Source organism: Haemaphysalis longicornis, unplaced genomic scaffold (assembly GCF_048455015.1).
Source record: "Haemaphysalis longicornis isolate Haplotype H1 unplaced genomic scaffold, Haemaphysalis longicornis Haplotype H1 scaffold_4, whole genome shotgun sequence".
Classification (NCBI taxonomy): domain Eukaryota; kingdom Metazoa; phylum Arthropoda; class Arachnida; order Ixodida; family Ixodidae; genus Haemaphysalis; species Haemaphysalis longicornis.
The window spans coordinates 191,947,727-191,963,148 of NW_027526361.1; the positions used below are offsets into that span (position 1 = coordinate 191,947,727).

Here is a 15,422-nt window from a genome sequence, read left to right on the forward strand (position 1 = left end):
ATAACAGCACCTCTAACGATGCTTCTGAACGTGAACGGGTCCAACGACATCGCTCATTGGTCTTCAGACTGTGACGAGGCTTTCAAAAAGCTCCGTTCTATGCTTACGTGTCCACCGATCCTCCGCCATTTCGACCCGTCGGCCCCCACTGAGCTTCATACTGACGCCAGCGGTGTTGGCCTGGGCGCTGTGCTCGCCCAACGGAAATCTGGCTTCGACGAATACGTCGTTGCTTATGCGAGCCGGACACTCACAAGAGCGGAGGAAAACTACTCTGTCACAGAGAAAGAGTGCCTGGCTATTGTGGTGGCCATAAGCAAATTTCATCCCTACTTGTACGGCAGGCCCTTCGACGTAATCACCGACCACCACGCCCTATGCTGGCTATCTTCTTTGAAGGATCCGTCTGGTCGTCTTGGAAGGTGGGCCCTTCGCTTACAAGAGTACGATATTCCAGTGCTCTTTCGATCTGGCCGCAAACACACCGACGCCGATGCGCTCTCACGCTCTCCTGTGACCGCCGACAGTGCCTTTTTGTCATCCATAGACGGAATTCTGTCCTCTCTGTCACTTGACGACATGCCTCGCGAGCCGCGCAAGGATCCCTGGATAACTTCTCTTTTGGACTGTCTGACAAAGCCCGCTTCGCCAAACGCCCCTCGAGCTGTACGGCGACAGGCGACTCACTTCGCTATTGGTGACGAGCTTCTGTACCACCGAAATTATAACGCAGACGGCCGGAAGTGGCTCCTCGTTATTCCCCGCCATCTCCGTTCAGACATTTGCGCATGTTTTCACGCCGATGCGCAGTGTGGTCATGCTGGTGTACTGAAGACATACCGACGTCTCCGCATGCGGTACTATTGGCGTGGAATGTACACTTTTGTCACCAAGTTCGTCCGTTCCCTCGAAAAATGTCAACGCCGCAAGTCCCCACCAAACCAACCGCCGGCTCCGTTGCAGCCCCTGCCGTGTACAGTACGACCTTTCGACCGCGTAGGAATCGATTTGTATGGGCCGCTCCCCTACACGGCTTTTGGAAACCGCTGGGCCATCGTCGCGGTAGACCACTTAACGAGATACGCTGAAACCGCCGCACTACCAGCCGCTAACGCCCGCGAAATCGCTTCATTTTTCCTACGCCGGTTCATTCTTCGTCACGGTGCCGCTAGAGAGTTGCTCAGTGACCGAGGCCGTGTGTTTCTATCTGAAGTAATTGAAGCCCTGCTCGCAAAGTGCAACGTTATCCACCGCACCACTACTTCTTACCATCCACAGACCAATGGGCTCACGGAAAGATTTAATCGGACACTGGGCGATATGTTGGCAACTTATGTTTCGGCAGACCACACCGACTGGGACCAAGTTCTTCCGTACGTAACTTATGCGTACAACACCGCCACTCAAGCAACTACAGGGTTTTCGCCTTTCTTTCTCCTCTACGGCCGCGAGCCGTCATGTCCGCTCGACACCATCCTGCCGTACCGACCAGATGCATCTGAATGTACCCCCGTGTCACAGGCATCTCGACACGCCGAAGAGTGTCGCCAGCTCGCCCGGGCCCTGACTTCTGAGGAGCAATCTCGCCAGAAGCAGCGTCACGACGATGGAACACCGCCCCCTGAGTTCGCTCCCGGTTCCCTTGTGTGGCTGTGGATACCCTCGACTGTTCCTGGTCTTGCTCAGAAGTTGCTGTCCAAATATCATGGTCCTTACCGTGTAATCGAGCGCCCATCCCCAGTGAACTACGTAGTTGAGCCGCTCACGTTGTCTCCGGACCTTCGTTGTCGCGGTCGCGAAACTGTGCACGTTGACCGTCTCAAGGCTTGTCCTTAGGTCGCCAGGATGGCTTCTTATGTCCGCGGGGGGTAATTGTAGTGCAAAAGATTTGCCCACTTAGAGTATGCTATCAGGCACTGCGAAGGATGCACTATGCCCCGTGTGGGTATGCTCTGATACGGTGGCCATGGGCAATAATGGGTACGTAGTGAATGGGGACTGTGAAGACGACGAGGAGGTAGCACCGCACCGGCCTCGGAGAGAACGCGCCACGATCTCTGATAGCTCGCTGCAACAAGATCATCGCTCCGGCTAGTCTCAGTGCCTACATGAACACCGTCACCTGGAACGCTACCATTCCCTGCCAATAAAAACCTCTTCAATATATATATATATATATATATATATATATATATATATATATATATATATATATATATATATATATATATATATATATATATATATATATATATATATATATATATATATATGTATATATAAATATATATATAGGGTTTAGAAATGAGGGGCTCGTTAGGAAATACAGAAAGAAATGCCGGCAGTCTACAACGCCAAAGAGGACATAGGGGAATGGTTGGACCATTTGTTACCGTTAGTGACGTTACGTTATTATTATTTTTTATTAATTAGATGATAAAGAAAGAAAGAAAAACACGCGCCCAGAGTGGGGACCGAACCCACGCCTTTCGATTAGATCTCGAATGCCTTATCAACTCGGCTATCTGGGCGACTGTGTGCTCCTTCACTTTCTGGGGTACTTATATTTACTACAACTGTATCTGACGCTTGAGGGTGGTAGCCAGCGCCACTCAGACTACACGGGGAGAAGGGGACCTTCTTTTCAACCCCCGGGGCGTGACACGAACGTCTACAGCCTGTCATAAGCGGCAACTGGCGGGAAACCCTCTTATGCTACCTTGGCACCAAGGCTGCCAGAACCGAGGCCCTCGCTAAGCTTTCGCACGATAATAGGGTTTCGAAATGAGGGGCTCGTTAGGAAATACAGAAAGAAATGCCGGCAGTCTACAACGCCAAAGAAGACATATGGGAATGGTTGGACCGTTTGTTACCGTTAGTGACGTTACGTTATTATTGTTTTTTATTAATTAGATGATAAAGAAACAAAGAAAAACACGCGCCCAGAGTGGGGACCGAACCCACGCCTTTCGATTAGATCTCGAATGCCTTACCAACTCGGCTATCTGGGCGACTGTGTGCTCCTTCACTTTCTGGGGTACTTATATTTACTAGAACTGTATCTGACGCTTGAGGGTGGTAGCCAGCGCCACTCAGACTACACGGGGAGAAGGGGACCTTCTTTTCAACCCCCGGGGCGTGACGCGAACTTCTACAGCCTGTCATAAGCGGGCAACTGGCCTGTCATAAGCGGGTTCTGGCAGCCTTGATGCCAAGGTAGCATAAGAGGGTTTCCCGCCAGTAAAAAAAAACTTCCCGTGTAGTCTTTGTGGCGCTGGCTACCACCCTCAAGCGTCAGATACAGTTGTAGTAAATATAAGTACCCCAGAAAGTGAAGGAGCACACAGTCGCCCAGATAGCCGAGTTGGTAAGGCATTCGAGATCTAATCGAAAGGCGTGGGTTCGGTCCCCACTCTGGGCGCGTGTTTTTCTTTCTTTCTTTATCATCTAATTAATAAAAAATAATAATAACGTAACGTCACTAACGGTAACAAATGGTCCAACCATTCCCCTATGTCTTCTTTGGCGTTGTAGACTGCCGGCATTTCTTTCTGTATTTCCTAACGAGCCCCTCATTTCTAAACCCTATTATCGTGCGAAAGCTTAGCGAGGGCCTCGGTTCTGGCAGCCTTGATGCCAAGGTAGCATAAGAGGGTTTCCCGCCAGTTGCCTGCTTATGACAGGCTGTAGACGTTCGTGTCACGCCCCGGGGTTTGAAAAGAAGGTCTCCTTCTCCCCGTGTAGTCTGAGTGGCGCTGGCGACCACCCTCAAGCGTCAGATACATTTGTAGTAAATATAAGTACCCCAGAAAGTGAAGGAGCACACAGTCGTCCAGATAGCCGAGTTGGTAAGGCATTCGAGATCTAATCGAAAGGCGTGGGTTCGGTCCCCACTCTGGGCGCGTGTTTTTCTTTCTTTCTTTATCATCTAGTTAATAAAAAATAATAATAACGTAACGTCACTAACGGTAACAAATGGTCCAACCATTCCCCTATGTCTTCTTTGGCGTTGTAGACTGCCGGCATTTCTTTCTGTATATAGATATTTATATATAAATATATATATATAAATTGAACCAGAAATGGGAGAGGAGGGGCTCGGTGAAATAAGACAGAAGATAAGGGTTAGCAGTCAAGAAAACCTCGGAAAGCAAAGAGGAGCTTGTGGTGGGTCATAAAAACAGATGAAGAATTTTTTGAGTCAGAAAGAAAGTAGTGAAAAAGCTCATGTGGCCACGGCGAAAGCAACGGTAGCGGTGCGATATCCCTGGTTGGAAAGGATGGGGCCTGAGGACACAACTATTGAAAACGTAATCCCTATTTCATATTTTCCGCGCTTTCGAGGCGCTTTTTCAAAGAAAGTGCTACGAGTTGTGCCGCGCTTCCGCCAGATGGCGCCACGGGTCCCGCGACCGAGAGAAGACGCAGTGAAACATCCCCCTCGCGAGGGGCACGATCAAATGCAGAGCATTTCCGAGGGCGCACGATGTTAAGTAGTTTGCGTTACGTTAATGTTGTTGCACTTGTGGCAACTGCTGACGAGAGAGCGCTCGTCAGCAGTAATTTGAATGAGTCAACGATATAAGGCGCGTTCGTAGCGTCCCATTCTGTGTCGGCTTTGTGACGCAGTGGGTAGAGCACCATGTACATTGCATTCCGCCCGCAGGGTCGAGGAATCGAAACCGGGTGCCGGATAGTATTTTTTTTTATATAGTACGCAGGGGTGCGGTGCGGACTACGGACGTCAACGCGGGTGACATCTTGAGTTACTGAAACGCTCTGCATTTAAAAATGCCCGCTGGGTGGGATCTGAACCCATGACCTCCAGAATACCGGTCTGGTGCAATGACCACTACCCTACCGGCGGGGCTGTTTCCCCACCACTTTCTCGGGTATTATTGTTAAGGTATTTTTTGTTTGCTGTACATGGGGGTGGTAGTAGAAAGCGCCACTCGGACTAGTCGGGGTATACTGACTGCCAACCCTTATTCTATAGATATACATGTATATATATATATATATATATATATATATATATATAGTAAGGAAATGAGGGGTTCGTTAAGGAAATACAGAAAAATAGGCCAGCAGTCTACAACGCCAAAGGAGGCATAGGGGTGTGGTTAGGCTCTTTTTTTCTTTTTTACTACGGTTAATGAAGTAAACATTTTTTTTAACATACAGAAGAAAGAAAAACACGCGCCCAGAGTGGGTACCGAACCCACGCCTTTCGATTACATGTCGAATGCCTTACCAATTCGGCTATCTGGGCGACTGTGTTCTCCTTCACTTTCTGGGCTATTTATATTTACTAGAAGTGTATCTGACACTTGAGGGTGGTAGCCAGCGCCACTCTGACTACACCGGGAGAAGGGGACCTTCTTTTCAACCCCCGGGGCGTGACTCCAACGTCTACAGCCTGTCATGAGCGGGTAACTGGCGGGAAGCCCTCTTATGCTACCTAGGCATCAAGGCTGCCAGAACCGAGACCCTCGCTAGGCTTTCGCAGAATAATATAGTAAGGAAATGAGGGGCTGGTTAAGGAAATACAGAAAGATAGGCCAGCAGTCTACAACGCCAAAGGAGGCATAGGGGTGTGGTTAGGCTCTTTTTTTCTTTTTTACTACGGTTAATGAAGTAAACATTTTTTTTAAACATACAGAAGAAAGAAAAACGCGCCCAGAGTGGGGACCGAACCCTAGGCAGCCTTGGCAGCTACCCAAGGCCGCTACCTAGGCAGCCTTGATGCCTAGGTAGCATAAGAGGGCTTCCCGCCATTTACCCGCTCTTGACAGGCTGTAGACGTTGGAGTCACGCCCCGGGGGTTGAAAAGAAGGTCCCCTTCTCCCCGTGTAGTCAGAGTGGCGCTGGCTACCACCCTCAAGTGTCAGATACACTTCTAGTAAATATAAATAGCCCAGAAAGTGAAGGAGAACACAGTCGCCCAGATAGCCGAATTGGTAAGGCATTCGACATGTAATCGAAAGGCGTGGGTTCGGTCCCCACTCTGGGCGCGTGTTTTTCTTTCTTCTGTATGTTTAAAAAAATGTTTACTTCATTAACCGTAGTAACAAAGAAAAAAAGAGCCTAACCACACCCCTATGCCTCCTTTGGCGTTGTAGACTGCTGGCCTATCTTTCTGTATTTTCTTAAACGAGCCCCTCATTTCCTTACTATATTATTCTGCGAAAGCCTAGCGAGGGTCTCGGTTCTGGCAGTCTTGATGCCTAGGTAGCATAAGAGGGCTTCCCGCCAGTTACACGCTCATGACAGGCTGTAGACGTTGGAGTCACGCCCCGGGGGTTGAAAAGAAGGTCCCCTTCTCCCTGTGTAGTCAGAGTGGCGCTGGCTACCACCCTCAAGTGTCAGATACACTTCTAGTAAATATAAATAGCCCAGAAAGTGAAGGAGAACACAGTCGCCCAGATAGCCGAATTGGTAAGGCATTCGAATTGGTAAGGCATGTAATCGAAAGGCGTGGGTTCGGTCCCCACTCTGGGCGCGTGTTTTTCTTTCTTCTGTATGTTTAAAAAAAATGTTTACTTCATTAACCGTAGTAAAAAAGAAAAAAAGAGCCTAACCACACCCCTATGCCTCCTTTGGCGTTGTAGACTGCTGGCCTATCTTTCTGTATATATATATATATATATATATATATATATATATATATATATATATATATATATATATATATATATATGTATATATACATATAAAGATAAGAGTTCGCAGTCAAGAAAACCTCGCAAAGCAAAGGGGAGGATGTGGTAGGTCATTGAAACAGATAAAGAATTTGGAAAGAAAGAAAGAAAGTGGAGAAAAAATGCCCGCCAGGTGGGTCGTGTGTTCGGATCCCATCTGGCGGGAATGGGCATTTTTTCTCCACTTTCTTTCTTTCTTTCCAAATTCTTTATCTGTTTCAATGCCCTACCACATCTTCCCCTTTGCTTTGCGAGGTTTTCTTGACTGCCAACTTTTATTTCTGTGTTATTTTCAACGAGCCTCTCATTTCCTATTCTGATTCGCTAAATATATATATATATATATATATATATATATATATATATATATATATATATATATGTGTGTGTGTGTGTGTGTGTATGTATATACACGCATATATATATACTTGTAGCTGGTATTACTAATAGCAAAGTTCTACTTATCTGCATAGGCAGAATACATGTGCAATTGCCATTGCCCCGAAGAAATGTTTTCACGCGACAACTCGCTGTAAGGTCCACCTTTTTTAACCGATTTACAGAGAAAAGATCGCGGCAACAGGGAGATACCAGAAATATGCGACCACGTCTTCAGGCGCTGACATAGCTAGGTTAACCTGGAAGTTCTTCCAGCGTTCCGGGGATAAGAAAAGGCCGGTGTCATTTTCGTTCTGGCAAAATCTACTGAAAAATACGTCTTATTTAGAAGTGCACGATCACATTATGGCACTTTTTCACCTTCTACGCAATTGCAAAATAGTATACGTGAGGCGCTGCTTTTGCTTTACAACTATTCTTACGTGTGTTCTGCAGAAGTTATTTTTACTTGGATTTCACGAGTCCCGGCAGTGCGTAGGTTCAACACCCCTGAACGAAAAAGCAGGCACTGCGAACATGTTGAAGAAGAGTTTTCAGGGTTCCCAGAATTTGGGGCCAAACAGAACAGCCAGATGCTCAGGTCTGGGTATTGGTCACGTGCATTCGTTCCGTGTTTCCCATATTTTCCACAAGGAGAAATAGACGATGCTCGTGATTCACTGTACATTCCAGCTCGCGTCGTTGGTTTGAACAAAGCTTTCTCCGCACGACCGCGCATCGTGCTGAGGGAGGAACGCGATGGTTTTTGAATTCCAACCCAAGTGCTAAAAGCGCACTAAGGTTTGAGAGCAAATCGAGATCAAAAATGAGGGTTTTTTTACACCCCAAAAAATGACGACGTGACCCACAATAGATATTAGACACCTAGATGGGTCGCCAGAACTGCGAAAGCATGCTGACGGAATAGCAGGAGGCGTGAAGTGCCGTGCTCTGGCAGCAAAGAGAAAGCTCAAAGTGTGTTTTTTGACGGCGCTTGTGACGCTCTAGAAAACGACGCTTTTGTGCATGCACAAAAAACAGCCCAGCGCATCCGCTAGGTTCTTCTGTAGAATTTCTTGCTTGTTTGCATATTAAGAAGTCACAAACCTGTTCTCCAAATCCTAATATTTCTGTTGACACTCCTGTATTTGCCCCATTCGTGCAAACCATTTTGATATTACGCTCCTTTGGATCATTTTAGGTACTGTTTTTTCCTCATGTTATTCCTTTTCTTTGGTTAACAGTAATTTCCACCTCTCTATGTGCCATAGGATGTACGGTTTCTATTTATTGCAGCTAAAAATGAAACACTACTTCACTTAAACCTTCGAGCAACAAAAAATGTTCGTGTACTCCCGCCAATCTTACGTGATCTGGTTCACTGGGGAAAACATCCTTTGTGAAGCGTCCCGCACTTCCAAGTTTTAAACTGGTTGAGCAATGTTTGGTGTGCACTACACGTATTAGGGCGTCCTAGTCTTCATTCACTAGGTACATAAACAAGCCGATTTTTAATTCACCATAACATTGTATGTTTCGTGACGCAAGCAATGACGCTTCCATAGCGGGTATCTAAAACTAAGAATTGATTAGGGCTGCTATCATCTCACAGATGGCCGTTTGTTGTCATGTTTATAGTCCGCTTTCGTAGATTACGCTGCAATACTTCTATACCTGCCGTACTTTTATTCATATTGAAAGCGCAGACCAACGATACACAAGAAGAAGGCAACACGAGCACTTCTTGTGCTGTATGTCTCCGCTTTAACGATTAATCAGATCCAACAACCTCAACCTTCCGTTCTGCCGTCTTTTCACTACAGTTGATAGTAATCATTTCATGAAACGCTAGCTATGACTCGACGAACAGGGTCACGTAAGTGATCGTTCCGCCTATTTCAGTTGGCCGGTGTCGTGTCCGACAAGTTCAACGCCCCCGAAGGCTGTGTTAGGCAGTGTCAGTCGGGAAGTACCAAATTAACTGCTTGTACGTTGACGTGTTCTTACGTAACTTTTGTTGCTTACCACGTCACTGTTATTGCTAAAAAAAGAATATGCACTGGTTTGATGCACTTGAGATTCAAATAGGCTACTATGTACGTTTTTAATTACTGTTTAATTGCTATTGGATTTGTGGGCCTCAGGCAATCGCAACGAGCTGCCCATAATAAGACCAGTGTTGTACACGTTCATCTAAAATGGGAACCACAGCTCGTTCCTCGTTCCTTTGCAATTTTGAAACGAGTTCCTGTTAGAGGTTCCTTTATTGCGAAAGGAACGCGTTCCAGTTCCACTTCAAAAATTGGAACGTGTCGTTACATTAACGTTAAATTTCATTTTAAAATTATTATATGGTTTTGGATAATCCTGAGGCGAAATAAAGTGAGAAAATGAAAACTCACATCGAGCAACCTATATTATACGAATATGAACACCGCCTGCACCAGATTATATAGAGATCAAAAGAATACAAAGAAACGGTTTTAGACTAAGTTTCTCAGGGTGCACCGGACAAACTCGAGGCATGTCTAACTGCACTCCTGATATGCAAAGTTCACATAATATACAGAGATATGCCTGAATGATCTCAGCTAAACATATATAGCCCACGAGGCGCTCCTCGTTTACTCTCGTTCGGTAAACTGACCGGACTCAAGCTTCCCTATCGACTTTGTAGCTCTCGCTATGACTTCCCAAGAACACCAAACACTTGGGTTTTATTCCACGAAAACCACGCTTCGAGGACCTAGTAACTCACACGCACGGATCCACTGATTGGCCAGGTAAACAAAACCCTAAGATTTGTACACGAACAATTGAGTGATCCAGGCTATTTAACACGCAGGTATTCATAAAAGCACTAGTGTAGCACAGGTTGAAACCTGGGTGCCGGAACGAAACAAAAACCGGAAACCAAAAACAGAAAAAAAACATCTTTGGCCGGAATGAAAACGTAACGAAATTTTTTTTTTTCGTACAAGAGCGAAACCGAAACCATTTCGTTTCGGTTTTCGGTTTGAGTGAGAATTCCGGGTATTTCAGGATTCATTTCGATTTCCAGTTTGCGAAATGGGAAATTGCCGTTTATTTGCTGTCATTAAATCGTCTTTCTTCTCTCTGGCACCCACTCTTCCTCGGAAGGCTTGCTGCCTGCTTAAATACTCTCTCTGTAGGCGCGGTGCTGAGCTCCACGTGTGTATTGTCACGGGCATCTGGCTCCGATGCAGACATCGGGGCCTTATTTATTTATTTATTTTTTAATTTTTTATTTATTTATTTATTTATTTATTTATTTATTTATTTATTTATTTATTTACTTATTTGTTTATTTATTTATTTATTTATTTATTTATTTTATTAAAATACCCACATTAGCCATACGGCATTGTTTAGGGTGTGTGATACATAAACAATCACGAATATTCTAAAATGTGACATGAGAACAAAGAGCAAGGGATACAATTTTTGTAATAATAATAATCACCATCACCATCATCATTTATTATACCCTTAAGGGCCCCTTGCGGGGTATTACATAAGGGGGGAGCAAGTACAGAAATTCCACAGCAGGTGATGGTCGATGGTACAGGCGCAGAAGTGAGGAAAATTCATAAAGAAATGGCAGCAACAAAGCAAATATATATACATATGTACCTAAAGGAACTGTAAGAATAAAAATAAGGAGCGAAGACCCCTTCCAAAATAATTAATATGAGCAATTGATTGGCCACATGAACCAATCAATCCCACAGATGTCCCCTCCCGCGGTCACGTTACCCAACACTCACTCTCATGCACTCATAGCACTCATAGACAGAGTCACTGACCGCGCGGAGTGGTCAAACCATTTCGCCAGGCGGGCAGCACATACACAAGGCCAAAGCCGAACGCCTAGCGCAGTCCCCGCGCGGACAACATCCCAGTGACCTCGCCTCGACGCCCCGCATGAACAAGGGCATGCCCCACTAGCACCGCAAATAGCAGATTACAGCCGCGCACTCAATGAAAACAGCTACAAGTCATGTTGCACTTGTAGGCAAGTGCTGCCAGAGCACAGCGGAGAGTGTTTTATAAGGAGCGGAAGAAACAGCGTTGGGCAGGGCACTCTGATCTATTATAGGTTTTAGAAAAATACGCTTCAATGCGGATGAGCGCAATAATTATTCCCAAATTTTCGCGCTGTTATCCCTTTGTGAAAATATATAGGGTTGTATTTCCCCCTGCCCTCCCCCCCCCAAAAAAAAATATTGGTTTGCATCACCTAGCTTTACGCATGACCTTTGAGATTCCAAATTACAGTAAATCATGCTTCTGATTGCACGTTCCCGAAGGGAGTTTGAATCCTTAGTGGTTGAGAATGTAGCTGAAGGTTTCCGTCCTGCCAAGAAAGAATTGTCCGCGTTAGAACTGCATTTTTCACATCTTGTTAAGGTAACTCAAGGTAACCCAACAGAAGCCTTGAGACAAATCGAACTTTTATAAAAATACACGAATCATTTAGGCACAAAGTTGCGCAGAGCACATTCACCCGTCAGCCAAAGAAACGAGCATGTGCAAAATGAAGCGGCTGGTGGAGCTCATGCCCGGATGCATATCTCGTCGTTCAAAAAAGCAGGGTTCATATATGGCGTGCATCAGGTCCTCGCACCTGTTAGCATATTCCGGATGTCCAGGTTAGCGGTAGTACCTCCCTCTGCTAACCATGATTTTGCGGATGTCACAATGACGAGTAATGGTGGGTAGCAAAAGCCGTCTGGAGTCGGGCCTCAGGGCTTCGAGCACACATCCTATACGCGAACACTGAGCAGAAATGACAAATATTTTAGCCGTCTGCACACCCAGAAATACTGAAGATTTCCAGAGAAGGTCTAGCAATTATTCTTTGAACGTGTATTGTGCACAGCGAGAAAACGAGTATATTAAAAGAACTAAAATATGGATTCGGTGATCCCAAGATTAAGAACGACTTTTATGTAAGGTTCATGTCAAACGTGCCGAGAGAATAAATATCGATGCTCCAGGGGGATACAAAGTCATATATAGTACCTTATTTAAGGTGCGAAGTTCAAGTTTCCAGTTTGTTTGTTTGAGCGTGCATTCGAAAAACGCGCGAACAAAGACAACAGTCCCCCCACCTAAAAGAGCTCTGCACCTAAAAAAGCACACTGCTCACAATTTCCATGCACGATTCCCCTGCACTGCCAGGATGCATCTGTTGTAGCGAGGGAGGCCTTGATATGCTGAACTTATTTTCTAGCTGAAACACGAAGCATGACGTGACTGGTTGCCACTCAGGCGCTGCGCATCGTTACACGAATATATGGGGAAAAGCCAGTAACAATGCAGGAGAACAGATATTCAGTTAGTTTTCTGATTTGCTTTTTGGCGTTGTCAGCCCCTAAAAGAACCCTTAAGGTGCACAAATATTTCTCTTCACCCGAAACTACTATGAATAACTCGTGAAGGCTAGCCACGTCTGTTTAGAGATTCCTCCAAGCTGAAATTTATGCTTACCGGTCCCTAACGCGGTATAGCAAACAGATGACCGATCGCCTTGCCATTTTCAAATAAACGTGGCCTGTCAAACACACCTATAATGTGGTAATAAAAGACAAGACTTCGAACAGCCTAGTATTCCTCCTTCTTGCGGATGTGTTGTTTTTGTTTCGCATTTGGGAATGAAAAATGTTGTGATAAATTCAACGCGTTCGATTTACACGTCTATAACTGAAAATGCATAAAAATAAGACAGATGAAGTTTTAGTACCAAACCCAAAGTTCGGCACCTTCCATTCCTGCTCAGTTAACACTTATCGATCATTTATATATTTTCTTGATTAGTAACGTGCCCATCGCAGACAAAGGGGAACGAGTGCATTGTGGGCTTCCAAAGAGAAATGAATACACAGAACAAACGTTCGTTTCCGGAGGAACATGAAGCATGGTACGCACAATATCAACAAAGAAATAACCACACAATGAACACCTAAAACACGGCCAAGCAAGAAAGCAAGAAAAAAAGCGCCCTATACTGTTTGATTCCTTGAGGTACCTGAGCTCACGTAAAAATAAAAAGGCAAAAAGAAACAATCTTTCACAATAACGGCGCCGCAAGTCCAGTAAATTTCTTTCTTCGTCTCGACGGGGAGATGTGCGGTAGGGAAAAATTAGATGCCGCTGAGGCTTCGCCTTTAGGGGTGTAACGCGATAGCTTCAGTGAAATTGGCGATGCGGAATTTGGTTGGGCGGCCAGCAGAGATATACAGCAACCGATTCATAACAAGTGCACCAGAGAGAGCGCGCTATGGCGCATTCCGCCCTAACACTGACACTGGAATCTACACCGTACCGCGCGCCTGCTAGTGATAAACACGGTCCGTGTGTGCTCAATAACCTACCGTTAGGGTGGCTCTTTGCGATTCACATAGATTCAATAGGATCCGCAAGGTCCGCCCGCTGTTGTTTTTATAGTATGTAAATGATAAAAGTACTATTGAAAGCCACCTGTTAAGATAAAACTTTATGCTGATGATTGTTTGATAATATGGCTGTAAGCTGTACTGATAATCAACTCGAGTTGTAATTGTGGTGTGGCGAATGGTATATGCAAATTAACTTTAAAAAACAACATATGCACACATCACCAACAAGAAAAATGTTCTCAATTTTCAGTAAAACATCGCGAGCAACAACCTCTGTAAGGCATCCTATTTTTAATACTTAGGGGTGACAATTACAAACAACGTAACTTGGCACCGTCATATTGAATCGGTTTGTTCTGAGTCATTTAAAAAGCTATGTTTTCTACGAACGAAGTTGCGTAAAACACCGAAACACGTTAAACCGCTTGCATACCAAACATATATTAGATCTAGACTGGAGAACGCATCCGTGGTTTGGAGCCCTCACCAGAAACACTTGGTCACCAAGTTAGAACGTATTCAGAGGCATGCAGCATGGTTTGTGTGCTCTACATATAAAAGGCGGGATTGCTCAATTCATTGCGGGATTGGTCTACTGATATGCTCAATTCATGCAATTTAGAATCACTGGAAATTTGAAGACGGAAACAAAAACTTAAAACATTATTTCATAAAATTCAAGGGATAATAAAAATACCTAAAGACGAGTACATACGTCTTCCCGCAAAACGTAGCGCTAGATCAAATCATGATGCCCCCATTAAACCTTTTAACTGCGTTAGAACGGTGCTTTGGGCTAGTTGGTGGTGCATAATAAAATTCGAAACAGCGCAAACAGAAAAGAAGTGCATCGAACATTAAACACAAAATACAAGATTGATACACGTGCGTTGATTAAATGGTAGCAACGCTGATATGAGACGTGGCCAGACGCGCGAGGCAAGGAAGACATCCTGAACAGTTGAGCTTTGTATGAGTCCAGATAGCGGATTTCCTTTTTTAGTAATTCAATGGACGGCTTACTCACACAGTCGCTGCCTGCCTTATAAATGAGGTAGGCTTCATAGATCTCACGCTCACGCTGACCCTTATACGTTCTTGCAACACGGGTATCGTGGAATCTGGGCGAGCAGCCGTGGTCTTTACAATGTGTGGCAAGATTGCTGCCAGTACCTGTTTTCAGTGTGTTTGCATGCTCGCGGAGACGATCGTTCAGACAGCGCCCGGTCTGACCGATATAGGTCTTCCCGCAAGACAAGGGAACTTCATACACAACGGAGCGCCTACATTCTACATACGGTTTAGTGTGGCCTATTTCGCAAAAGGAGCCCCTCGGTTCATTTATGTTCACTCAAGTGAACATAAATGAGCCAAGGGGCACAAAACGAGCATGCAAACACACTGAAAACGGGTACTGGCAGCAATCATGCCACACATTGTAAAGACCACGGTTGCTCACCCAGATTCCACAATACCCGTGTTGCAAGAATGTATAAGGGTCAGCGTAAGCGTGAGATCTATGAAGCATACCTCATTCACATGGCAGGCAGCGATTGTGTGAGTAAGCCGCCCATTGAATTACTAAAAAAGGAAATCCGCTATCTGGACTCATAAGAAGCTTAACTGTTCAGGATGTCTTGCTTGTCTCGCGCCTCTGGCCACGTCTCATATCAGCGTTGCTACCATTTAATCAATGCACGTGTATCAATCTTGTATTTTGTGTGCAATGTTCGATGCACTTCTTTTTTTCGGGGTCTTTTTTGTGCTTGCTTCTTTTTTTCGTGTTGCTTCTCGCCTTCTTTTCTGGGTATATTTCGCAACCCGTGCAATAAACCGACCAGTTGTTAGCGCCTTGTGTCGTCGTTTCCTTGTGCCGTCTTTTTGCGCTGCTTCGAATTTCAGTACACCTTTTAACGCTCGC

General features: G+C 45.2%; 2 non-coding genes across 2 annotated transcripts; one reads left to right on the forward strand and one right to left on the reverse strand.

Moving 5' to 3' along the window:
* Positions 1 to 2,939: 2,939 nt before the first annotated feature.
* Trnar-ucu (transfer RNA arginine (anticodon UCU)) lies at positions 2,940 to 3,011 on the reverse strand. The gene has a single exon. It is a non-coding gene; the product is annotated as a tRNA-Arg (tRNA).
* Positions 3,012 to 3,349: 338 nt separating this feature from the next.
* On the forward strand, positions 3,350 to 3,421 carry Trnar-ucu (transfer RNA arginine (anticodon UCU)). The gene has a single exon. It is a non-coding gene; the product is annotated as a tRNA-Arg (tRNA).
* The last annotated feature ends 12,001 nt before the right edge of the window (positions 3,422 to 15,422 follow it).